General features: G+C 43.2%; 18 non-coding genes and 17 pseudogenes across 18 annotated transcripts; 18 read left to right on the top strand and 17 right to left on the bottom strand.

The window, feature by feature from the left end:
* The first annotated feature begins 424 nt into the window (after positions 1–424).
* LOC115439091 (5S ribosomal RNA) lies at positions 425–543 on the top strand. The gene has a single exon (XR_003938188.1). It is a non-coding gene; the product is annotated as a 5S ribosomal RNA (ribosomal RNA).
* A 364-nt stretch (positions 544–907) lies between these two features.
* On the bottom strand, positions 908–1,027 carry LOC115439155 (uncharacterized; annotated as a pseudogene).
* Positions 1,028–1,542: 515 nt separating this feature from the next.
* On the top strand, positions 1,543–1,661 carry LOC115439125 (5S ribosomal RNA). The gene has a single exon (XR_003938217.1). It is a non-coding gene; the product is annotated as a 5S ribosomal RNA (ribosomal RNA).
* A 364-nt stretch (positions 1,662–2,025) lies between these two features.
* LOC115439142 (uncharacterized) lies at positions 2,026–2,145 on the bottom strand (annotated as a pseudogene).
* Positions 2,146–2,660: 515 nt separating this feature from the next.
* Positions 2,661–2,779, top strand: LOC115439117 (5S ribosomal RNA). Its single transcript, XR_003938210.1, has one exon. It is a non-coding gene; the product is annotated as a 5S ribosomal RNA (ribosomal RNA).
* A 364-nt stretch (positions 2,780–3,143) lies between these two features.
* LOC115439154 (uncharacterized) lies at positions 3,144–3,263 on the bottom strand (annotated as a pseudogene).
* Positions 3,264–3,778: 515 nt separating this feature from the next.
* Positions 3,779–3,897, top strand: LOC115439107 (5S ribosomal RNA). Its single transcript, XR_003938200.1, has one exon. It is a non-coding gene; the product is annotated as a 5S ribosomal RNA (ribosomal RNA).
* A 364-nt stretch (positions 3,898–4,261) lies between these two features.
* LOC115439153 (uncharacterized) lies at positions 4,262–4,381 on the bottom strand (annotated as a pseudogene).
* Positions 4,382–4,896: 515 nt separating this feature from the next.
* LOC115439123 (5S ribosomal RNA) lies at positions 4,897–5,015 on the top strand. The gene has a single exon (XR_003938216.1). It is a non-coding gene; the product is annotated as a 5S ribosomal RNA (ribosomal RNA).
* Positions 5,016–5,379: 364 nt separating this feature from the next.
* LOC115439152 (uncharacterized) lies at positions 5,380–5,499 on the bottom strand (annotated as a pseudogene).
* A 515-nt stretch (positions 5,500–6,014) lies between these two features.
* LOC115439126 (5S ribosomal RNA) lies at positions 6,015–6,133 on the top strand. The gene has a single exon (XR_003938218.1). It is a non-coding gene; the product is annotated as a 5S ribosomal RNA (ribosomal RNA).
* Positions 6,134–6,497: 364 nt separating this feature from the next.
* On the bottom strand, positions 6,498–6,617 carry LOC115439141 (uncharacterized; annotated as a pseudogene).
* A 515-nt stretch (positions 6,618–7,132) lies between these two features.
* LOC115439095 (5S ribosomal RNA) lies at positions 7,133–7,251 on the top strand. Its single transcript, XR_003938189.1, has one exon. It is a non-coding gene; the product is annotated as a 5S ribosomal RNA (ribosomal RNA).
* A 364-nt stretch (positions 7,252–7,615) lies between these two features.
* Positions 7,616–7,735, bottom strand: LOC115439166 (uncharacterized; annotated as a pseudogene).
* Positions 7,736–8,250: 515 nt separating this feature from the next.
* LOC115439136 (5S ribosomal RNA) lies at positions 8,251–8,369 on the top strand. Its single transcript, XR_003938228.1, has one exon. It is a non-coding gene; the product is annotated as a 5S ribosomal RNA (ribosomal RNA).
* Positions 8,370–8,733: 364 nt separating this feature from the next.
* Positions 8,734–8,853, bottom strand: LOC115439151 (uncharacterized; annotated as a pseudogene).
* A 515-nt stretch (positions 8,854–9,368) lies between these two features.
* On the top strand, positions 9,369–9,487 carry LOC115439130 (5S ribosomal RNA). Its single transcript, XR_003938222.1, has one exon. It is a non-coding gene; the product is annotated as a 5S ribosomal RNA (ribosomal RNA).
* A 364-nt stretch (positions 9,488–9,851) lies between these two features.
* Positions 9,852–9,971, bottom strand: LOC115439150 (uncharacterized; annotated as a pseudogene).
* Positions 9,972–10,486: 515 nt separating this feature from the next.
* Positions 10,487–10,605, top strand: LOC115439132 (5S ribosomal RNA). Its single transcript, XR_003938224.1, has one exon. It is a non-coding gene; the product is annotated as a 5S ribosomal RNA (ribosomal RNA).
* Positions 10,606–10,969: 364 nt separating this feature from the next.
* LOC115439148 (uncharacterized) lies at positions 10,970–11,089 on the bottom strand (annotated as a pseudogene).
* Positions 11,090–11,604: 515 nt separating this feature from the next.
* On the top strand, positions 11,605–11,723 carry LOC115439135 (5S ribosomal RNA). The gene has a single exon (XR_003938227.1). It is a non-coding gene; the product is annotated as a 5S ribosomal RNA (ribosomal RNA).
* Positions 11,724–12,087: 364 nt separating this feature from the next.
* LOC115439147 (uncharacterized) lies at positions 12,088–12,207 on the bottom strand (annotated as a pseudogene).
* Positions 12,208–12,721: 514 nt separating this feature from the next.
* Positions 12,722–12,840, top strand: LOC115439161 (5S ribosomal RNA). The gene has a single exon (XR_003938232.1). It is a non-coding gene; the product is annotated as a 5S ribosomal RNA (ribosomal RNA).
* A 364-nt stretch (positions 12,841–13,204) lies between these two features.
* Positions 13,205–13,324, bottom strand: LOC115439162 (uncharacterized; annotated as a pseudogene).
* Positions 13,325–13,839: 515 nt separating this feature from the next.
* Positions 13,840–13,958, top strand: LOC115439131 (5S ribosomal RNA). The gene has a single exon (XR_003938223.1). It is a non-coding gene; the product is annotated as a 5S ribosomal RNA (ribosomal RNA).
* A 364-nt stretch (positions 13,959–14,322) lies between these two features.
* LOC115439146 (uncharacterized) lies at positions 14,323–14,442 on the bottom strand (annotated as a pseudogene).
* Positions 14,443–14,957: 515 nt separating this feature from the next.
* Positions 14,958–15,076, top strand: LOC115439127 (5S ribosomal RNA). Its single transcript, XR_003938219.1, has one exon. It is a non-coding gene; the product is annotated as a 5S ribosomal RNA (ribosomal RNA).
* Positions 15,077–15,438: 362 nt separating this feature from the next.
* On the bottom strand, positions 15,439–15,558 carry LOC115439093 (uncharacterized; annotated as a pseudogene).
* A 515-nt stretch (positions 15,559–16,073) lies between these two features.
* Positions 16,074–16,192, top strand: LOC115439134 (5S ribosomal RNA). The gene has a single exon (XR_003938226.1). It is a non-coding gene; the product is annotated as a 5S ribosomal RNA (ribosomal RNA).
* Positions 16,193–16,556: 364 nt separating this feature from the next.
* On the bottom strand, positions 16,557–16,676 carry LOC115439145 (uncharacterized; annotated as a pseudogene).
* Positions 16,677–17,191: 515 nt separating this feature from the next.
* On the top strand, positions 17,192–17,310 carry LOC115439122 (5S ribosomal RNA). Its single transcript, XR_003938215.1, has one exon. It is a non-coding gene; the product is annotated as a 5S ribosomal RNA (ribosomal RNA).
* Positions 17,311–17,674: 364 nt separating this feature from the next.
* On the bottom strand, positions 17,675–17,794 carry LOC115439159 (uncharacterized; annotated as a pseudogene).
* A 515-nt stretch (positions 17,795–18,309) lies between these two features.
* On the top strand, positions 18,310–18,428 carry LOC115439121 (5S ribosomal RNA). The gene has a single exon (XR_003938214.1). It is a non-coding gene; the product is annotated as a 5S ribosomal RNA (ribosomal RNA).
* A 364-nt stretch (positions 18,429–18,792) lies between these two features.
* LOC115439164 (uncharacterized) lies at positions 18,793–18,913 on the bottom strand (annotated as a pseudogene).
* A 515-nt stretch (positions 18,914–19,428) lies between these two features.
* LOC115439129 (5S ribosomal RNA) lies at positions 19,429–19,547 on the top strand. The gene has a single exon (XR_003938221.1). It is a non-coding gene; the product is annotated as a 5S ribosomal RNA (ribosomal RNA).
* The last annotated feature ends 2,243 nt before the right edge of the window (positions 19,548–21,790 follow it).

The raw sequence follows: 21,790 nt of genomic DNA, 5'->3' as shown, positions 1-21,790 counted from the left end.
TCTGACACCCGATGCACTGACTGCATCAAACGCAGAGGTTTTCAACATTACACAGATAGAAGTCAAGACACGAGAACAACAAAATAATGGTTTTCCAACACATCTGAGGGTTGTCTGTTGAAGGTTTGCTTTCGCCGTGGCCATAAACCACTAACTGCCATATTCACCCTCCTTCAGAGACTCAATATACGCACAAAGAGTCTCTAACAAACCACTGTTTCTTTCCTGGTTCCACTGTTTTGTGAAGTAAGTCCAGGCTGATGTGTTCATCTAGAGCATTTTAAAGATTATTTCCATCACTTTGTGCGTCCTTTGCCACTCTAATACTGAGTGATTTAGATGTCATATATTCAAAAACGTGGTGGAAAGCCTGCACAACGGTGTTGTGAAATCTATAAATAGGGTGAATATGAGAGGGGCAGTTGCTTACGGCCATACCACCCTGAAAGCGCCCGATCTCGTCTGATCTCGGAAGCGAAACAGCGTTGGGCCTGGTCAGTACTTGGATGGGAGACTGCCTGGGAATACCAGGTGCTGTAAGCTTTTACATTTTTCTGTGTGACCAGCATAGGGTTCTGCTGCCTCACCCATCGACGGGAGAAAATGATACATTTATTCCATTTCCTTTGTCCACACTGAATGAATCAAAAGAAAGGAGAGGCTTAGAAAGTGTGAACTAAAAAATGTTCCCATGAAAAAGTTTTCTTTACAAAGGTCAAGAAAGATGAACAAAGCTTTATACTTTTCCACTCTACGCTTTCTTCATAAAGAATGCGAGGTTTTGGCGTCGGTCTCCATCATAGTTTTTGTTTTTTCAGCAATGACTTCATTGGTATTTTCTGTAGTTACTCAAGTGTTGGCTGGTGAAGCGGCAGCACCCTCTGCCGGTCACACTGAAAAATGTAAAAGCTTACAGCACCTGGTATTCCCAGGCGGTCTTCCATCCAGGTACTGACCAGGCCCTGCCCCTTCTATGCTTCCGAGATCAAACGAGAGCGGGCGTGTTCAGGGTGGTATGGCCGTAAGCCACTGTTTACGTAATTTTCAACGTCTTTATAGATTCCGTAACGCTGCACGTGAGCGAAAGAGGTTCTCAAGGAATCTCAAAGACTTTCAGCTCTGACACCCGATGCACTGACTGCATCAAACGCAGAGGTTTTCAACATTACACAGATAGAAGTCAAGACACGAGAACAACAAAATAATGGTTTTCCAACACATCTGAGGGTTGTCTGTTGAAGGTTTGCTTTCGCCGTGGCCATAAACCACTAACTGCCATATTCACCCTCCTTCAGAGACTCAATATACGCACAAAGAGTCTCTAACAAACCACTGTTTCTTTCCTGGTTCCACTGTTTTGTGAAGTAAGTCCAGGCTGATGTGTTCATCTTGAGCATTTTAAAGATTATTTCCATCACTTTGTGCGTCCTTTGCCACTCTAATACTGAGTGATTTAGATGTTATATATTCAAAAACGTGGTGGAAAGCTTGCGCAACGGTTTTGTGAAATCTATAAATAGGGTGAATATGAGAGGGGCAGTGGTTTACGGCCATACCACCCTGAAAGCGCCCGATCTCGTCTGATCTCGGAAGCGAAACAGCGTGGGGCCTGGTCAGTACTTGGATGGGAGACTGCCTGAGAATACCAGGTGCTGTAAGCTTTTACATTTTTCTGTGTGACCAGCATAGGGTGCTGCTGCCTCACCCATCGACGGGAGAAAATGATACATTTATTCCATTTCCTTTGTCCACACTGAATGAATCAAAAGAAAGGAGAGGCTTAGAAAGTGTGAACTAAAAAATGTTCCCATGAAAAAGTTTTCTTTACAAAGGTCAAGAAAGATGAACAAAGCTTTATACTTTTCCACTCTACGCTTTCTTCATAAAGAATGCGAGGTTTTGGCGTCGGTCTCCATCATAGTTTTTGTTTTTTCAGCAATGACTTCATTGATATTTTCTGTAGTTACTCAAGTGTTGGCTGGTGAAGCAGCAGCACCCTCTGCCGGTCACACTGAAAAATGTAAAAGCTTACAGCACCTGGTATTCCCAGGCGGTCTTCCATCCAGGTACTGACCAGGCCCTACCCCTTCTATGCTTCCGAGATCAAACGAGAGCGGGCGTGTTCAGGGTGGTATGGCCGTAAGCCACTGTTTACGTAATTTTCAACGTCTTTATAGATTCCGTAACGCTGCATGTGAGCGAAAGAGGTTCTCAAGGAATCTCAAAGACTTTCAGCTCTGACACCCGATGCACTGACTGCATCAAACGCAGAGGTTTTCAACATTACACAGATAGAAGTCAAGACACGAGAACAACAAAATAATGGTTTTCCAACACATCTGAGGGTTGTCTGTTGAAGGTTTGCTTTCGCCGTGGCCATAAACCACTAACTGCCATATTCACCCTCCTTCAGAGACTCAATATACGCACAAAGAGTCTCTAACAAACCACTGTTTCTTTCCTGGTTCCACTGTTTTGTGAAGTAAGTCCAGGCTGATGTGTTCATCTTGAGCATTTTAAAGATTATTTCCATCACTTTGTGCGTCCTTTGCCACTCTAATACTGAGTGATTTAGATGTCATATGTTCAAAAACGTGGTGGAAAGCCCGCGCAACGGTGTTGTGAAATCTATAAATAGAGTGAATATGAGAGGGGCAGTGGCTTACGGCCATACCACCCTGAAAGCGCCCGATCTCGTCTGATCTCGGAAGCGAAACAGCGTCGGGCCTGGTCAGTACTTGGATGGGAGACTGCCTGGGAATACCAGGTGCTGTAAGCTTTTACATTTTTCTGTGTGACCAGCATAGGGTGCTGCTGCCTCACCCATCGACGGGAGAAAATGATACATTTATTCCATTTCCTTTTTCCACACTGAATGAATCAAAAGAAAGGAGAGGCTTAGAAAGTGTGAACTAAAAAATGTTCCCATGAAAAAGTTTTCTTTACAAAGGTCAAGAAAGATGAACAAAGCTTTATACTTTTCCACTCTACGCTTTCTTCATAAAGAATGCGAGGTTTTGGCGTCGGTCTCCATCATAGTTTTTGTTTTTTCAGCAATTACTTCATTGGTATTTTCTGTAGTTACTCAAGTGTTGGCTGGTGAAGCGGCAGCACCCTCTGCCGGTCACACTGAAAAATGTAAAAGCTTACAGCACCTGGTATTCCCAGGCGGTCTTCCATCCAGGTACTGACCAGGCCCTGCCCCTTCTATGCTTCCGAGATCAAACGAGAGCGGGCGTGTTCAGGGTGGTATGGCCGTAAGCCACTGTTTACGTAATTTTCAACGTCTTTATAGATTCCGTAACGCTGCATGTGAGCGAAAGAGGTTCTCAAGGAATCTCAAAGACTTTCAGCTCTGACACCCGATGCACTGACTGCATCAAACGCAGAGGTTTTCAACATTACACAGATAGAAGTCAAGACACGAGAACAACAAAATAATGGTTTTCCAACACATCTGAGGGTTGTCTGTTGAAGGTTTGCTTTCGCCGTGGCCATAAACCACTAACTGCCATATTCACCGTCCTTCAGAGACTCAATATACGCACAAAGAGTCTCTAACAAACCACTGTTTCTTTTCTGGTTCCACTGTTTTGTGAAGTAAGTCCAGGCTGATGTGTTCATCTTGAGCATTTTAAAGATTATTTCCATCACTTTGTGCGTCCTTTGCCACTCTAATACTGAGTGATTTAGATGTCATATATTCAAAAACGTGGTGGAAAGCTTGCGCAACGGTGTTGTGAAATCTATAAATAGGGTGAATATGAAAGGGGCAGTCGCTTACGGCCATACCACCCTGAAAGCGCCCGATCTCGTCTGATCTCGGAAGCGAAACAGCGTCGGGCCTGGTCAGTACTTGGATGGGAGACTGCCTGGGAATACCAGGTGCTGTAAGCTTTTACATTTTTCTGTGTGACCAGCATAGGGTGCTGCTGCCTCACCCATCAACGGGAGAAAATGATACATTTATTCCATTTCCTTTGTCCACACTGAATGAATCAAAAGAAAGGAGAGGCTTAGAAAGTGTGAACTAAAAAATGTTCCCATGAAAAAGTTTTCTTTACAAAGGTCAAGAAAGATGAACAAAGCTTTATACTTTTCCACTCTACGCTTTCTTCATAAAGAATGCGAGGTTTTGGCGTCGGTCTCCATCATAGTTTTTGTTTTTTCAGCAATGACTTCATTGGTATTTTCTGTAGTTACTCAAGTGTTGGCTGGTGAAGCAGCAGCACCCTCTGCCGGTCACACTGAAAAATGTAAAAGCTTACAGCACCTGGTATTCCCAGGCGGTCTTCCATCCAGGTACTGACCAGGCCCTGCCCCTTCTATGCTTCCGAGATCAAACGAGAGCGGGCGTGTTCAGGGTGGTATGGCCGTAAGCCACTGTTTACGTAATTTTCAACGTCTTTATAGATTCCGTAACGCTGCATGTGAGCGAAAGAGGTTCTCAAGGAATCTCAAAGACTTTCAGCTCTGACACCCGATGCACTGACTGCATCAAACGCAGAGGTTTTCAACATTACACAGATAGAAGTCAAGACACGAGAACAACAAAATAATGGTTTTCCAACACATCTGAGGGTTGTCTGTTGAAGGTTTGCTTTCGCCGTGGCCATAAACCACTAACTGCCATATTCACCCTCCTTCAGAGACTCAATATACGCACAAAGAGTCTCTAACAAACCACTTTTTCTTTCCTGGTTCCACTGTTTTGTGAAGTAAGTCCAGGCTGATGTGTTCATCTTGAGCATTTTAGAGATTATTTCCATCACTTTGTGCGTCCTTTGCCACTCTAATACTGAGTGATTTAGATGTCATATATTCAAAAACGTGGTGGAAAGCCTGCGCAACGGTGTTGTGAAATCTATAAATAGGGTGAATATGAGAGGGGCAGTTGCTTACGGCCATACCACCCTGAAAGCGCCTGATCTCGTCTGATCTCGGAAGCGAAACAGCGTCGGGCCTGGTCAGTACTTGGATGGGAGACTGCCTGGGAATACCAGGTGCTGTAAGCTTTTACATTTTTCTGTGTGACCAGCATAGGGTGCTGCTGCCTCACCCATCGACGGGAGAAAATGATACATTTATTCCATTTCCTTTGTCCACACTGAATGAATCAAAAGAAAGGAGAGGCTTAGAAAGTGTGAACTAAAAAATGTTCCCATGAAAAAGTTTTCTTTACAAAGGTCAAGAAAGATGAACAAAGCTTTATACTTTTCCACTCTACGCTTTCTTCATAAAGAATGCGAGGTTTTGGCTTCGGTCTCCATCATAGTTTTTGTTTTTTCAGCAATGACTTCATTGGTATTTTCTGTAGTTACTCAAGAATTGGCTGGTGAAGCGGCAGCACCCTCTGCCGGTCACACTGAAAAATGTAAAAGCTTACAGCACCTGGTATTCCCAGGCGGTCTTCCATCCAGGTACTGACCAGGCCCTGCCCCTTCTATGCTTCCGAGATCAAACGAGAGCGGGCGTGTTCAGGGTGGTATGGCCGTAAGCCACTGTTTACGTAATTTTCAACGTCTTTATAGATTCCGTAACGCTGCATGTGAGCGAAAGAGGTTCTCAAGGAATCTCAAAGACTTTCAGCTCTGACACCCGATGCACTGACTGCATCAAACGCAGAGGTTTTCAACATTACACAGATAGAAGTCAAGACACGAGAACAACAAAATAATGGTTTTCCAACACATCTGAGGGTTGTCTGTTGAAGGTTTGCTTTCGCCGTGGCCATAAACCACTAACTGCCATATTCACCCTCCTTCAGAGACTCAATATACGCACAAAGAGTCTCTAACAAACCACTGTTTCTTTCCTGGTTCCACTGTTTTGTGAAGTAAGTCCAGGCTGATGTGTTCATCTAGAGCATTTTAAAGATTATTTCCATCACTTTGTGCGTCCTTTGCCACTCTAATACTGAGTGATTTAGATGTCATATATTCAAAAACGTGGTGGAAAGCCTGCACAACGGTGTTGTGAAATCTATAAATAGGGTGAATATGAGAGGGGCAGTCGCTTACGGCCATACCACCCTGAAAGCGCCCGATCTCATCTGATCTCGGAAGCGAAACAGCGTGGGGCCTGGTCAGTACTTGGATGGGAGACTGCCTGGGAATACCAGGTGCTGTAAGCTTTTACATTTTTCTGTGTGACCAGCATAGGGTGCTGCTGCCTCACCCATCGACGGGAGAAAATGATACATTTATTCCATTTCCTTTGTCCACACTGAATGAATCAAAAGAAAGGAGAGGCTTAGAAAGTGTGAACTAAAAAATGTTCCCATGAAAAAGTTTTCTTTACAAAGGTCAAGAAAGATGAACAAAGCTTTATACTTTTCCACTCTACGCTTTCTTCATAAAGAATGCGAGGTTTTGGCGTCGGTCTCCATCATAGTTTTTGTTTTTTCAGCAATGACTTCATTGGTATTTTCTGTAGTTACTCAAGTGTTGGCTGGTGAAGCAGCAGCACCCTCTGCCGGTCACACTGAAAAATGTAAAAGCTTACAGCACCTGGTATTCCCAGGCGGTCTTCCATCCAGGTACTGACCAGGCCCTACCCCTTCTATGCTTCCGAGATCAAACGAGAGCGGGCGTGTTCAGGGTGGTATGGCCGTAAGCCACTGTTTACGTAATTTTCAACGTCTTTATAGATTCCGTAACGCTGCATGTGAGCGAAAGAGGTTCTCAAGGAATCTCAAAGACTTTCAGCTCTGACACCCGATGCACTGACTGCATCAAACGCAGAGGTTTTCAACATTACACAGATAGAAGTCAAGACACGAGAACAACAAAATAATGGTTTTCCAACACATCTGAGGGTTGTCTGTTGAAGGTTTGCTTTCGCCGTGGCCATAAACCACTAACTGCCATATTCACCCTCCTTCAGAGACTCAATATACGCACAAAGAGTCTCTAACAAACCACTGTTTCTTTCCTGGTTCCACTGTTTTGTGAAGTAAGTCCAGGCTGATGTGTTCATCTTGAGCATTTTAAAGATTATTTCCATCACTTTGTGCGTCCTTTGCCACTCTAATACTGAGTGATTTAGATGTCATATGTTCAAAAACGTGGTGGAAAGCCCGCGCAACGGTGTTGTGAAATCTATAAATAGAGTGAATATGAGAGGGGCAGTCGCTTACGGCCATACCACCCTGAAAGCGCCCGATCTCGTCTGATCTCGGAAGCGAAACAGCGTCGGGCCTGGTCAGTACTTGGATGGGAGACTGCCTGGGAATACCAGGTGCTGTAAGCTTTTACATTTTTCTGTGTGACCAGCATAGGGTGCTGCTTCCTCACCCATCGACGGGAGAAAATGATACATTTATTCCATTTCCTTTTTCCACACTGAATGAATCAAAAGAAAGGAGAGGCTTAGAAAGTGTGAACTAAAAAATGTTCCCATGAAAAAGTTTTCTTTACAAAGGTCAAGAAAGATGAACAAAGCTTTATACTTTTCCACTCTACGCTTTCTTCATAAAGAATGCGAGGTTTTGGCGTCGGTCTCCATCATAGTTTTTGTTTTTTCAGCAATGACTTCATTGGTATTTTCTGTAGTTACTCAAGTGTTGGCTGGTGAAGCAGCAGCACCCTCTGCCGGTCACACTGAAAAATGTAAAAGCTTACAGCACCTGGTATTCCCAGGCGGTCTTCCATCCAGGTACTGACCAGGCCCTGCCCCTTCTATGCTTCCGAAATCAAACAAGAGCGGGCGTGTTCAGGGTGGTATGGCCGTAAGCCACTGTTTACGTAATTTTCAACGTCTTTATAGATTCCGTAACGCTGCATGTGAGCGAAAGAGGTTCTCAAGGAATCTCAAAGACTTTCAGCTCTGACACCCGATGCACTGACTGCATCAAACGCAGAGGTTTTCAACATTACACAGATAGAAGTCAAGACACGAGAACAACAAAATAATGGTTTTCCAAAACATCTGAGGGTTGTCTGTTGAAGGTTTGCTTTCGCCGTGGCCATAAACCACTAACTGCCATATTCACCCTCCTTCAGAGACTCAATATACGCACAAAGAGTCTCTAACAAACCACTGTTTCTTTCCTGGTTCCACTGTTTTGTGAAGTAAGTCCAGGCTGATGTGTTCATCTTGAGCATTTTAAAGATTATTTCCATCACTTTGTGCGTCCTTTGCCACTCTAATACTGAGTGATTTAGATGTCATATATTCAAAAACGTGGTGGAAAGCCTGCACAACGGTGTTGTGAAATCTATAAATAGGGTGAATATGAGAGGGGCAGTGGCTTACGGCCATACCACCCTGAAAGCGCCCGATCTCGTCTGATCTCGGAAGCGAAACAGCGTCTGGCCTGGTCAGTACTTGGATGGGAGACTGCCTGGGAATACCAGGTGCTGTAAGCTTTTACATTTTTCTGTGTGACCAGCATAGGGTTCTGCTGCCTCACCCATCGACGGGAGAAAATGATACATTTATTCCATTTCCTTTGTCCACACTGAATGAATCAAAAGAAAGGAGAGGCTTAGAAAGTGTGAACTAAAAAATGTTCCCATGAAAAAGTTTTCTTGACAAAGGTCAAGAAAGATGAACAAAGCTTTATACTTTTCCACTCTACGCTTTCTTCATAAAGAATGCGAGGTTTTGGCGTCGGTCTCCATCATAGTTTTTGTTTTTTCAGCAATGACTTCATTGGTATTTTCTGTAGTTACTCAAGTGTTGGCTGGTGAAGCAGCAGCACCCTCTGCCGGTCACACTGAAAAATGTAAAAGCTTACAGCACCTGGTATTCCCAGGCGGTCTTCCATCCAGGTACTGACCAGGCCCTGCCCCTTCTATGCTTCCGAGATCAAACGAGAGCGGGCGTGTTCAGGGTGGTATGGCCGTAAGCCACTGTTTACGTAATTTTCAACGTCTTTATAGATTCCGTAACGCTGCACGTGAGCGAAAGAGGTTCTCAAGGAATCTCAAAGACTTTCAGCTCTGACACCCGATGCACTGACTGCATCAAACGCAGAGGTTTTCAACATTACACAGATAGAAGTCAAGACACGAGAACAACAAAATAATGGTTTTCCAACACATCTGAGGGTTGTCTGTTGAAGGTTTGCTTTCGCCGTGGCCATAAACCACTAACTGCCATATTCACCGTCCTTCAGAGACTCAATATACGCACAAAGAGTCTCTAACAAACCACTGTTTCTTTTCTGGTTCCACTGTTTTGTGAAGTAAGTCCAGGCTGATGTGTTCATCTTGAGCATTTTAAAGATTATTTCCATCACTTTGTGCGTCCTTTGCCACTCTAATACTGAGTGATTTAGATGTCATATATTCAAAAACGTGGTGGAAAGCCTGCTCAACGGTGTTGTGAAATCTATAAATAGGGTGAATATGAGAGGGGCAGTAACTTACGGTCATACCACCCTGAAAGCGCCCGATCTCGTCTGATCTCGGAAGCAAAACAGCGTCGGGCCTGGTCAGTACTTGGATGGGAGACTGCCTGGGAATACCAGGTGCTGTAAGCTTTTACATTTTTCTGTGTGACCAGCATAGGGTGCTGCTGCCTCACCCATCGACGGGAGAAAATGATACATTTATTCCATTTCCTTTGTCCACACTGAATGAATCAAAAGAAAGGAGAGGCTTAGAAAGTGTGAACTAAAAAATGTTCCCATGAAAAAGTTTTCTTTACAAAGGTCAAGAAAGATGAACAAAGCTTTATACTTTTCCACTCTACGCTTTCTTCATAAAGAATGCGAGGTTTTGGCGTCGGTGTCCATCATAGTTTTTGTTTTTTCAGCAATGACTTCATTGGTATTTTCTGTAGTTACTCAAGTGTTGGCTGGTGAAGCAGCAGCACCCTCTGCCGGTCACACTGAAAAATGTAAAAGCTTACAGCACCTGGTATTCCCAGGCGGTCTTCCATCCAGGTACTGACCAGGCCCTGCCCCTTCTATGCTTCCGAGATCAAACGAGAGCGGGCGTGTTCAGGGTGGTATGGCCGTAAGCCACTGTTTACGTAATTTTCAACGTCTTTATAGATTCCGTAACGCTGCACGTGAGCGAAAGAGGTTCTCAAGGAATCTCAAAGACTTTCAGCTCTGACACCCGATGCACTGACTGCATCAAACGCAGAGGTTTTCAACATTACACAGATAGAAGTCAAGACACGAGAACAACAAAATAATGGTTTTCCAACACATCTGAGGGTTGTCTGTTGAAGGTTTGCTTTCGCCGTGGCCATAAACCACTAACTGCCATATTCACCGTCCTTCAGAGACTCAATATACGCACAAAGAGTCTCTAACAAACCACTGTTTCTTTTCTGGTTCCACTGTTTTGTGAAGTAAGTCCAGGCTGATGTGTTCATCTTGAGCATTTTAAAGATTATTTCCATCACTTTGTGCGTCCTTTGCCACTCTAATACTGAGTGATTTAGATGTCATATATTCAGAAACGTGGTGGAAAGCTTGCGCAACGGTGTTGTGAAATCTATAAATAGGGTGAATATGAGAGGGGCAGTGGCTTACGGCCATACCACCCTGAAAGCGCCCGATCTCGTCTGATCTCGGAAGTGAAACAGCGTGGGGCCTGGTCAGTACTTGGATGGCAGACTGCCTGGGAATGCCAGGTGCTGTAAGCTTTTACATTTTTCTGTGTGACCAGCATAGGGTGCTGCTGCCTCACCCATCGACGGGAGAAAATGATACATTTATTCCATTTCCTTTGTCCACACTGAATGAATCAAAAGAAAGGAGAGGCTTAGAAAGTGTGAACTAAAAAATGTTCCCATGAAAAAGTTTTCTTTACAAAGGTCAAGAAAGATGAACAAAGCTTTATACTTTTCCACTCTACGCTTTCTTCATAAAGAATGCGAGGTTTTGGCATCGGTCTCCATCATAGTTTTTGTTTTTTCAGCAATGACTTCATTGGTATTTTCTGTAGTTACTCAAGTGTTGGCTGGTGAAGCGGCAGCACCCTCTGCCGGTCACACTGAAAAATGTAAAAGCTTACAGCACCTGGTATTCCCAGGCGGTCTTCCATCCAGGTACTGACCAGGCCCTGCCCCTTCTATGCTTCCGAGATCAAACGAGAGCGGGCGTGTTCAGGGTGGTATGGCCGTAAGCCACTGTTTACGTAATTTTCAACGTCTTTATAGATTCCGTAACGCTGCATGTGAGCGAAAGAGGTTCTCAAGGAATCTCAAAGACTTTCAGCTCTGACACCCGATGCACTGACTGCATCAAACGCAGAGGTTTTCAACATTACACAGATAGAAGTCAAGACACGAGAACAACAAAATAATGGTTTTCCAACACATCTGAGGGTTGTCTGTTGAAGGTTTGCTTTCGCCGTGGCCATAAACCACTAACTGCCATATTCACCCTCCTTCAGAGACTCAATATACGCACAAAGAGTCTCTAACAAACCACTGTTTCTTTCCTGGTTCCACTGTTTTGTGAAGTAAGTCCAGGCTGATGTGTTCATCTAGAGCATTTTAAAGATTATTTCCATCACTTTGTGCGTCCTTTGCCACTCTAATACTGAGTGATTTAGATGTCATATATTCAAAAACGTGGTGGAAAGCCTGCACAACGGTGTTGTGAAATCTATAAATAGGGTGAATATGAGAGGGGCAGTGGCTTACGGCCATACCACCCTGAAAGCGCCCGATCTCGTCTGATCTCGGAAGCGAAACAGCGTCTGGCCTGGTCAGTACTTGGATGGGAGACTGCCTGGGAATACCAGGTGCTGTAAGCTTTTACATTTTTCTGTGTGACCAGCATAGGGTTCTGCTGCCTCACCCATCGACGGGAGAAAATGATACATTTATTCCATTTCCTTTGTCCACACTGAATGAATCAAAAGAAAGGAGAGGCTTAGAAAGTGTGAACTAAAAAATGTTCCCATGAAAAAGTTTTCTTGACAAAGGTCAAGAAAGATGAACAAAGCTTTATACTTTTCCACTCTACGCTTTCTTCATAAAGAATGCGAGGTTTTGGCGTCGGTCTCCATCATAGTTTTTGTTTTTTCAGCAATGACTTCATTGGTATTTTCTGTAGTTACTCAAGTGTTGGCTGGTGAAGCGGCAGCACCCTCTGCCGGTCACACTGAAAAATGTAAAAGCTTACAGCACCTGGTATTCCCAGGCGGTCTTCCATCCAGGTACTGACCAGGCCCTGCCCCTTCTATGCTTCCGAGATCAAACGAGAGCGGGCGTGTTCAGGGTGGTATGGCCGTAAGCCACTGTTTACGTAATTTTCAACGTCTTTATAGATTCCGTAACGCTGCACGTGAGCGAAAGAGGTTCTCAAGGAATCTCAAAGACTTTCAGCTCTGACACCCGATGCACTGACTGCATCAAACGCAGAGGTTTTCAACATTACACAGATAGAAGTCAAGACACGAGAACAACAAAATAATGGTTTTCCAACACATCTGAGGGTTGTCTGTTGAAGGTTTGCTTTCGCCGTGGCCATAAACCACTAACTGCCATATTCACCCTCCTTCAGAGACTCAATATACGCACAAAGAGTCTCTAACAAACCACTGTTTCTTTCTGGTTCCACTGTTTTGTGAAGTAAGTCCAGGCTGATGTGTTCATCTTGAGCATTTTAAAGATTATTTCCATCACTTTGTGCGTCCTTTGCCACTCTAATACTGAGTGATTTAGATGTCATATATTCAAAAACGTGGTGGAAAGCTTGCGCAACGGTGTTGTGAAATCTATAAATAGGGTGAATATGAGAGGGGCAGTGGCTTACGGCCATACCACCCTGAAAGCGCCCGATCTCGTCTGATCTCGGAAGCGAAACAGCGTCGGGCCTGGTCAGTACTTGGATGGGAGACTGCCTGGGAATACCAGGTGCTGTAAGCTTTTACATTTTTCTGTGTGACCAGCATAGGGTGCTGCTGCCTCACCCATCGACGGGAGAAAATGATACATTTATTCCATTTCCTTTGTCCACACTGAATGAATCAAAAGAAAGGAGAGGCTTAGAAAGTGTGAACTAAAAAATGTTCCCATGAAAAAGTTTTCTTTACAAAGGTCAAGAAAGATGAACAAAGCTTTATACTTTTCCACTCTACGCTTTCTTCATAAAGAATGCGAGGTTTTGGCGTCGGTGTCCATCATAGTTTTTGTTTTTTCAGCAATGACTTCATTGGTATTTTCTGTAGTTACTCAAGTGTTGGCTGGTGAAGCAGCAGCACCCTCTGCCGGTCACACTGAAAAATGTAAAAGCTTACAGCACCTGGTATTCCCAGGCGGTCTTCCATCCAGGTACTGACCAGGCTCTGCCCCTTCTATGCTTCCGAGATCAAACGAGAGCGGGCGTGTTCAGGGTGGTATGGCCGTAAGCCACTGTTTACGTAATTTTCAACGTCTTTATAGATTCCGTAACGCTGCACGTGAGCGAAAGAGGTTCTCAAGGAATCTCAAAGACTTTCAGCTCTGACACCCGATGCACTGACTGCATCAAACGCAGAGGTTTTCAACATTACACAGATAGAAGTCAAGACACGAGAACAACAAAATAATGGTTTTCCAACACATCTGAGGGTTGTCTGTTGAAGGTTTGCTTTCGCCGTGGCCATAAACCACTAACTGCCATATTCACCGTCCTTCAGAGACTCAATATACGCACAAAGAGTCTCTAACAAACCACTGTTTCTTTTCTGGTTCCACTGTTTTGTGAAGTAAGTCCAGGCTGATGTGTTCATCTTGAGCATTTTAAAGATTATTTCCATCACTTTGTGCGTCCTTTGCCACTCTAATACTGAGTGATTTAGATGTCATATATTCAAAAACGTGGTGGAAAGCTTGCGCAACGGTGTTGTGAAATCTATAAATAGGGTGAATATGAGAGGGGCAGTGGCTTACGGCCATACCACCCTGAAAGCGCCCGATCTCGTCTGATCTCGGAAGTGAAACAGCGTGGGGCCTGGTCAGTACTTGGATGGCAGACTGCCTGGGAATGCCAGGTGCTGTAAGCTTTTACATTTTTCTGTGTGACCAGCATAGGGTGCTGCTGCCTCACCCATCGACGGGAGAAAATGATACATTTATTCCATTTCCTTTGTCCACACTGAATGAATCAAAAGAAAGGAGAGGCTTAGAAAGTGTGAACTAAAAAATGTTCCCATGAAAAAGTTTTCTTTACAAAGGTCAAGAAAGATGAACAAAGCTTTATACTTTTCCACTCTACGCTTTCTTCATAAAGAATGCGAGGTTTTGGCATCGGTCTCCATCATAGTTTTTGTTTTTTCAGCAATGACTTCATTGGTATTTTCTGTAGTTACTCAAGTGTTGGCTGGTGAAGCGGCAGCACCCTCTGCCGGTCACACTGAAAAATGTAAAAGCTTACAGCACCTGGTATTCCCAGGCGGTCTTCCATCCAGGTACTGACCAGGCCCTGCCCCTTCTATGCTTCCGAGATCAAACGAGAGCGGGCGTGTTCAGGGTGGTATGGCCGTAAGCCACTGTTTACGTAATTTTCAACGTCTTTATAGATTCCGTAACGCTGCATGTGAGCGAAAGAGGTTCTCAAGGAATCTCAAAGACTTTCAGCTCTGACACCCGATGCACTGACTGCATCAAACGCAGAGGTTTTCAACATTACACAGATAGAAGTCAAGACACGAGAACAACAAAATAATGGTTTTCCAACACATCTGAGGGTTGTCTGTTGAAGGTTTGCTTTCGCCGTGGCCTTAAACCACTAACTGCCATATTCACCCTCCTTCAGAGACTCAATATACGCACAAAGAGTTTCTAACAAACCACTGTTTTTTTCCTGGTTCCACTGTTTTGTGAAGTAAGTCCAGGCTGATGTGTTCATCTTGAGCATTTTAAAGATTATTTCCATCACTTTGTGCGTCCTTTGCCACTCTAATACTGAGTGATTTAGATGTCATATATTCAAAAACGTGGTGGAAAGCCTGCGCAACGGTGTTATGAAATCTATAAATAGGGTGAATATGAGAGGGGCAGTCGCTTACGGCCATACCACCCTGAAAGCGCCTGATCTCGTCTGATCTCGGAAGCGAAACAGCGTGGGGCCTGGTCAGTACTTGGATGGGAGACTGCCTGGGAATACCAGGTGCTGTAAGCTTTTACATTTTTCTGTGTGACCAGCATAGGGTGCTGCTGCCTCACCCATCGACGGGAGAAAATGATACATTTATTCCATTTCCTTTGTCCACACTGAATGAATCAAAAGAAAGGAGAGGCTTAGAAAGTGTGAACTAAAAAATGTTCCCATGAAAAAGTTTTCTTTACAAAGGTCAAGAAAGATGAACAAAGCTTTATACTTTTCCACTACGCTTTCTTCATAAAGAATGCGAGGTTTTGGTGTCGGTCTCCATCATAGTTTTTGTTTTTTCAGCAATGACTTCATTGGTATTTTCTGTAGTTACTCAAGTGTTGGCTGGTGAAGCGGCAGCACCCTCTGCCGGTCACACTGAAAAACGTGAAAGCTTACAGCACCTGGTATTCCCAGGCGGTCTTCCATCCAGGTACTGACCAGGCCCTGCCCCTTCTATGCTTCCGAGATCAAACGAGAGCGGGCGTGTTCAGGGTGTAATGGCCGTAAGCCACTTTTTACGTAATTTTCAACGTCTTTATAGATTCCGTAACGCTGCATGTGAGCGAAAGAGGTTCTCAAGGAATCTCAAAGACTTTCAGCTCTGACACCCGATGCACTGACTGCATCAAACGCAGAGGTTTTCAACATTACACAGATAGAAGTCAAGACACGAGAACAACAAAATAATGGTTTTCCAACACATCTGAGGGTTGTCTGTTGAAGGTTTGCTTTCGCCGTGGCCATAAACCACTAACTGCCATATTCACCCTCCTTCAGAGACTCAATATACGCACAAAGAGTCTCTAACAAACCACTGTTTCTTTCCTGGTTCCACTGTTTTGTGAAGTAAGTCCAGGCTGATGTGTTCATCTAGAGCATTTTAAAGATTATTTCCATCACTTTGTGCGTCCTTTGCCACTCTAATACTGAGTGATTTAGATGTCATATATTCAAAAACGTGGTGGAAAGCCTGCACAACGGTGTTGTGAAATCTATAAATAGGGTGAATATGAGAGGGGCAGTTGCTTACGGCCATACCACCCTGAAAGCGCCCGATCTCGTCTGATCTCGGAAGCGAAACAGCGTCTGGCCTGGTCAGTACTTGGATGGGAGACTGCCTGGGAATACCAGGTGCTGTAAGCTTTTACATTTTTCTGTGTGACCAGCATAGGGTTCTGCTGCCTCACCCATCGACGGGAGAAAATGATACATTTATTCCATTTCCTTTGTCCACACTGAATGAATCAAAAGAAAGGAGAGGCTTAGAAAGTGTGAACTAAAAAATGTTCCCATGAAAAAGTTTTCTTTACAAAGGTCAAGAAAGATGAACAAAGCTTTATACTTTTCCACTCTACGCTTTCTTCATAAAGAATGCGAGGTTTTGGCGTCGGTCTCCATCATAGTTTTTGTTTTTTCAGCAATGACTTCATTGGTATTTTCTGTAGTTACTCAAGTGTTGGCTGGTGAAGCGGCAGCACCCTCTGCCGGTCACACTGAAAAATGTAAAAGCTTACAGCACCTGGTATTCCCAGGCGGTCTTCCATCCAGGTACTGACCAGGCCCTGCCCCTTCTATGCTTCCGAGATCAAACGAGAGCGGGCGTGTTCAGGGTGGTATGGCCGTAAGCCACTGTTTACGTAATTTTCAACGTCTTTATAGATTCCGTAACGCTGCACGTGAGCGAAAGAGGTTCTCAAGGAATCTCAAAGACTTTCAGCTCTGACACCCGATGCACTGACTGCATCAAACGCAGAGGTTTTCAACATTACACAGATAGAAGTCAAGACACGAGAACAACAAAATAATGGTTTTCCAACACATCTGAGGGTTGTCTGTTGAAGGTTTGCTTTCGCCGTGGCCATAAACCACTAACTGCCATATTCACCCTCCTTCAGAGACTCAATATACGCACAAAGAGTCTCTAACAAACCACTGTTTCTTTCCTGGTTCCACTGTTTTGTGAAGTAAGTCCAGGCTGATGTGTTCATCTTGAGCATTTTAAAGATTATTTCCATCACTTTGTGCGTCCTTTGCCACTCTAATACTTAGTGATTTAGATGTTATATATTCAAAAACGTGGTGGAAAGCTTGCGCAACGGTTTTGTGAAATCTATAAATAGGGTGAATATGAGAGGGGCAGTGGCTTACGGCCATACCACCCTGAAAGCGCCCGATCTCGTCTGATCTCGGAAGCGAAACAGCGTGGGGCCTGGTCAGTACTTGGATGGGAGACTGCCTGAGAATACCAGGTGCTGTAAGCTTTTACATTTTTCTGTGTGACCAGCATAGGGTGCTGCTGCCTCACCCATCGACGGGAGAAAATGATACATTTATTCCATTTCCTTTGTCCACACTGAATGAATCAAAAGAAAGGAGAGGCTTAGAAAGTGTGAACTAAAAAATGTTCCCATGAAAAAGTTTTCTTTACAAAGGTCAAGAAAGATGAACAAAGCTTTATACTTTTCCACTCTACGCTTTCTTCATAAAGAATGCGAGGTTTTGGCGTCGGTCTCCATCATCGTTTTTGTTTTTTCAGCAATGACTTCATTGGTATTTTCTGTAGTTACTCAAGTGTTGGCTGGTGAAGCGGCAGCACCCTCTGCCGGTCACACTGAAAAATGTAAAAGCTTACAGCGCCTGGTATTCCCAGGCGGTCTTCCATCCAGGTACTGACCAGGCCCTGCCCCTTCTATGCTTCCGAGATCAAACGAGAGCGGGCGTGTTCAGGGTGGTATGGCCATAAGCCACTTTTTACGTAATTTTCAACGTCTTTATAGATTCCGTAATGCTGCATGTGAGCGAAAGAGGTTCTCAAGGAATCTCAAAGACTTTCAGCTCTGACACCCGATGCACTGACTGCATCAAACGCAGAGGTTTTCAACATTACACAGATAGAAGTCAAGGCACGAGAACAACAAAATAATGGTTTTCCAACACATCTGAGGGTTGTCTGTTGAAGGTTTGCTTTCGCCGTGGCCATAAACCACTAACTGCCATATTCACCCTCCTTCAGAGACTCAATATACGCACAAAGAGTCTCTAACAAACCACTGTTTCTTTCCTGGTTCCACTGTTTTGTGAAGTAAGTCCAGGCTGATGTGTTCATCTTGAGCATTTTAAAGATTATTTCCATCACTTTGTGCGTCCTTTGCCACTCTAATACTGAGTGATTTAGATGTTATATATTCAAAAACGTGGTGGAAAGCTTGCGCAACGGTTTTGTGAAATCTATAAATAGGGTGAATATGAGAGGGGCAGTGGCTTACGGCCATACCACCCTGAAAGCGCCCGATCTCGTCTGATCTCGGAAGCGAAACAGCGTGGGGCCTGGTCAGTACTTGGATGGGAGACTGCCTGAGAATACCAGGTGCTGTAAGCTTTTACATTTTTCTGTGTGACCAGCATAGGGTGCTGCTGCCTCACCCATCGACGGGAGAAAATGATACATTTATTCCATTTCCTTTGTCCACACTGAATGAATCAAAAGAAAGGAGAGGCTTAGAAAGTGTGAACTAAAAAATGTTCCCATGAAAAAGTTTTCTTTACAAAGGTCAAGAAAGATGAACAAAGCTTTATACTTTTCCACTCTACGCTTTCTTCATAAAGAATGCGAGGTTTTGGCGTCGGTCTCCATCATCGTTTTTGTTTTTTCAGCAATGACTTCATTGGTATTTTCTGTAGTTACTCAAGTGTTGGCTGGTGAAGCGGCAGCACCCTCTGCCGGTCACACTGAAAAATGTAAAAGCTTACAGCGCCTGGTATTCCCAGGCGGTCTTCCATCCAGGTACTGACCAGGCCCTGCCCCTTTCTATGCTTCCGAGATCAAACGAGAGCGGGCGTGTTCAGGGTGGTATGGCCATAAGCCACTTTTTACGTAATTTTCAACGTCTTTATAGATTCCGTAATGCTGCATGTGAGCGAAAGAGGTTCTCAAGGAATCTCAAAGACTTTCAGCTCTGACACCCGATGCACTGACTGCATCAAACGCAGAGGTTTTCAACATTACACAGATAGAAGTCAAGGCACGAGAACAACAAAATAATGGTTTTCCAACACATCTGAGGGTTGTCTGTTGAAGGTTTGCTTTCGCCGTGGCCATAAACCACTAACTGCCATATTCACCCTCCTTCAGAGACTCAATATACGCACAAAGAGTCTCTAACAAACCACTGTTTCTTTCCTGGTTCCACTGTTTTGTGAAGTAAGTCCAGGCTGATGTGTTCATCTTGAGCATTTTAAAGATTATTTCCATCACTTTGTGCGTCCTTTGCCACTCTAATACTGAGTGATTTAGATGTTATATATTCAAAAACGTGGTGGAAAGCTTGCGCAACGGTGTTGTGAAATCTATAAATAGGGTGAATATGAGAGGGGCAGTGGCTTACGGCCATACCACCCTGAAAGCGCCCGATCTTGTCTGATCTCGGAAGCGAAACAGTGTCGGGCCTGGTCAGTACTTGGATGGGAGACTGCCTGGGAATACCAGGTGCTGTAAGCTTTTACATTTTTCTGTGTGACCAGCATAGGGTGCTGCTGCCTCACCCATCGACGGGAGAAAATGATACATTTATTCCATTTCCTTTGTCCACACTGAATGAATCAAAAGAAAGGAGAGGCTTAGAAAGTGTGAACTAAAAAATGTTCCCATGAAAAAGTTTTCTTTACAAAGGTCAAGAAAGATGAACAAAGCTTTATACTTTTCCACTCTACGCTTTCTTCATAAAGAATGCGAGGTTTTGGCGTCGGTCTCCATCATAGTTTTTGTTTTTTCAGCAATGACTTCATTGGTATTTTCTGTAGTTACTCAAGTGTTGGCTGGTGAAGCGGCAGCACCCTCTGCCGGTCACACTGAAAAATGTAAAAGCTTACAGCGCCTGGTATTCCCAGGCCGTCTTCCATCCAGGTACTGACCAGGCCTTATAAAAGAATAAATAAATAATTAAAAGATATTTTTTCACTCAAACTATGAATATAATGGCAAGAGGGACCACCGGTAAACAATTGTCTTATCATCTTTCATCATCTATCCAACTATCATTGTAAAGTTAACGAAGAGTTGTTTTCTTCTGGACAATATGTCAGAATTACAGTGATTGGAGGGACAACGCACACCAACATGTTACTCATTCATGTCATACAGATTTCAGCCACATGGTGGTGTTACAGTGACATTGAAACTCCATAGTTTGGAGCAGTGGTTTTCAACTGTTCTCAGTGTGAGACTCCTCTAAAACAAACAAATAAATACATATGTTGGCCTACATAAAATTAGAAAGTGAGTCAAAATAAAATAAAATTTTTAGCATATTTCCAATCATAATAAAGTCAGTGATCGTCTCAACTGAGTGCTGTTGATCTTTATGAAAATACATATAGTTCACATTTTAATTTCGCACCTTTTTAGATACGTGAGTAAAACCTTCTAAACGGTGTATTTTCACTCAAACAAACATTTTTGGGAGGCTTTTATTTTTCTACAGGTCATATGCTTTGTCAGTTCCCACCCCCCCCCCTCCTTTTTTTTTTTTTTTTTTTTTTTAGTTTTACATAACTCCATACTCATCTCCACAGCATTTGCTCCTAAATTACATAAACATAGCTGGTCAACTTTTAATTGATTTCCTGCACATTAAAATAAAAACACACTTCTGGTTCACAATGCGCCACTTTAGATAGATGATTCTAGAACAGCTGGGCAATTTTTTTGGACAGAGGCAGCTTTTTTTTTAATTAATGGAAACACTTAAACTTCTTATAGATAAAATATGGTAGCTTGTTTTACCTCAGATTTGTCATGAATTACACATCTAACTTGTAATTTAAATAATAAGAACAAGTAATAATCAACGTGTCTATCATGATAGAACACAAAGTAAATGCAAATTTTAAAAAATCCCAAGAATAAATATTAATAACTCATGATGACAAACAGAAAATAAACAAAGGCTAATCAGTGACTTGAACGATGAATAATTCAATATTTGACAAACTAAAGTTGGAATTAACCTGATTAATAGCTGCACTGAAATAAGCCAATGTCTAACACTGATAAGGTGTGTGTAGTTTTATGAAAATTGCAACTTATCAAAGCTCTCTTTTTTTTTCTTTTGTTGCACTAACAAATGAAAACACTGGCAGTGTTTATAAAGTTTAGTGGTACAAAGAAATCACAATGAATGAGACACAACAAATGTCCATTTTACATGTTTTTATTAAAGTTGCATAAAAGTGTAACAAAATTGGGCAAAAACAAGACCTGTTGTTGATATTGCTACATTTGTTGGTTTGATCCAATCATTGTCCAAAAAACATCAACGCTTCTCTAATCCACATGGTTTAGCTCTTGTATTTAGCCTCAATGGTAATAATCAGTATATATATTTTTTGCAATTTTCCCCAACAGTAAAAAAACAGACTTCTCAATAACAGTCTAAGAAGGTATAATCCAAACCTGGATTTAGAAATGAAAAAAATCCACTCAAATTCCAGGTATGATCCAAACAACGCAAATGTCCCCAAAAGTCACAGACGGAGGCGATTTGGAAACACCACCAGGAAGGCGAAAGCAACCACACCGAAATGCATCTGAATGGATTTTTGTTTTACTATATATTAATCCAAGGCCTGGCCTCAAGAAGTGTCATGATCACAATAAAAACTGACCAGTATTCAAATGGTAAATGTAAAGAACATTGTTTATCTAAACAAAATCACTGTATCAAGGCCTAAGTATTAAACACT

The sequence above is a fragment of the Sphaeramia orbicularis genome, chromosome 18 (genome assembly GCF_902148855.1).
Source record: "Sphaeramia orbicularis chromosome 18, fSphaOr1.1, whole genome shotgun sequence".
Taxonomy (NCBI): domain Eukaryota; kingdom Metazoa; phylum Chordata; class Actinopteri; order Kurtiformes; family Apogonidae; genus Sphaeramia; species Sphaeramia orbicularis.
This window is presented reverse-complemented; position numbering and strand designations above follow the sequence as displayed.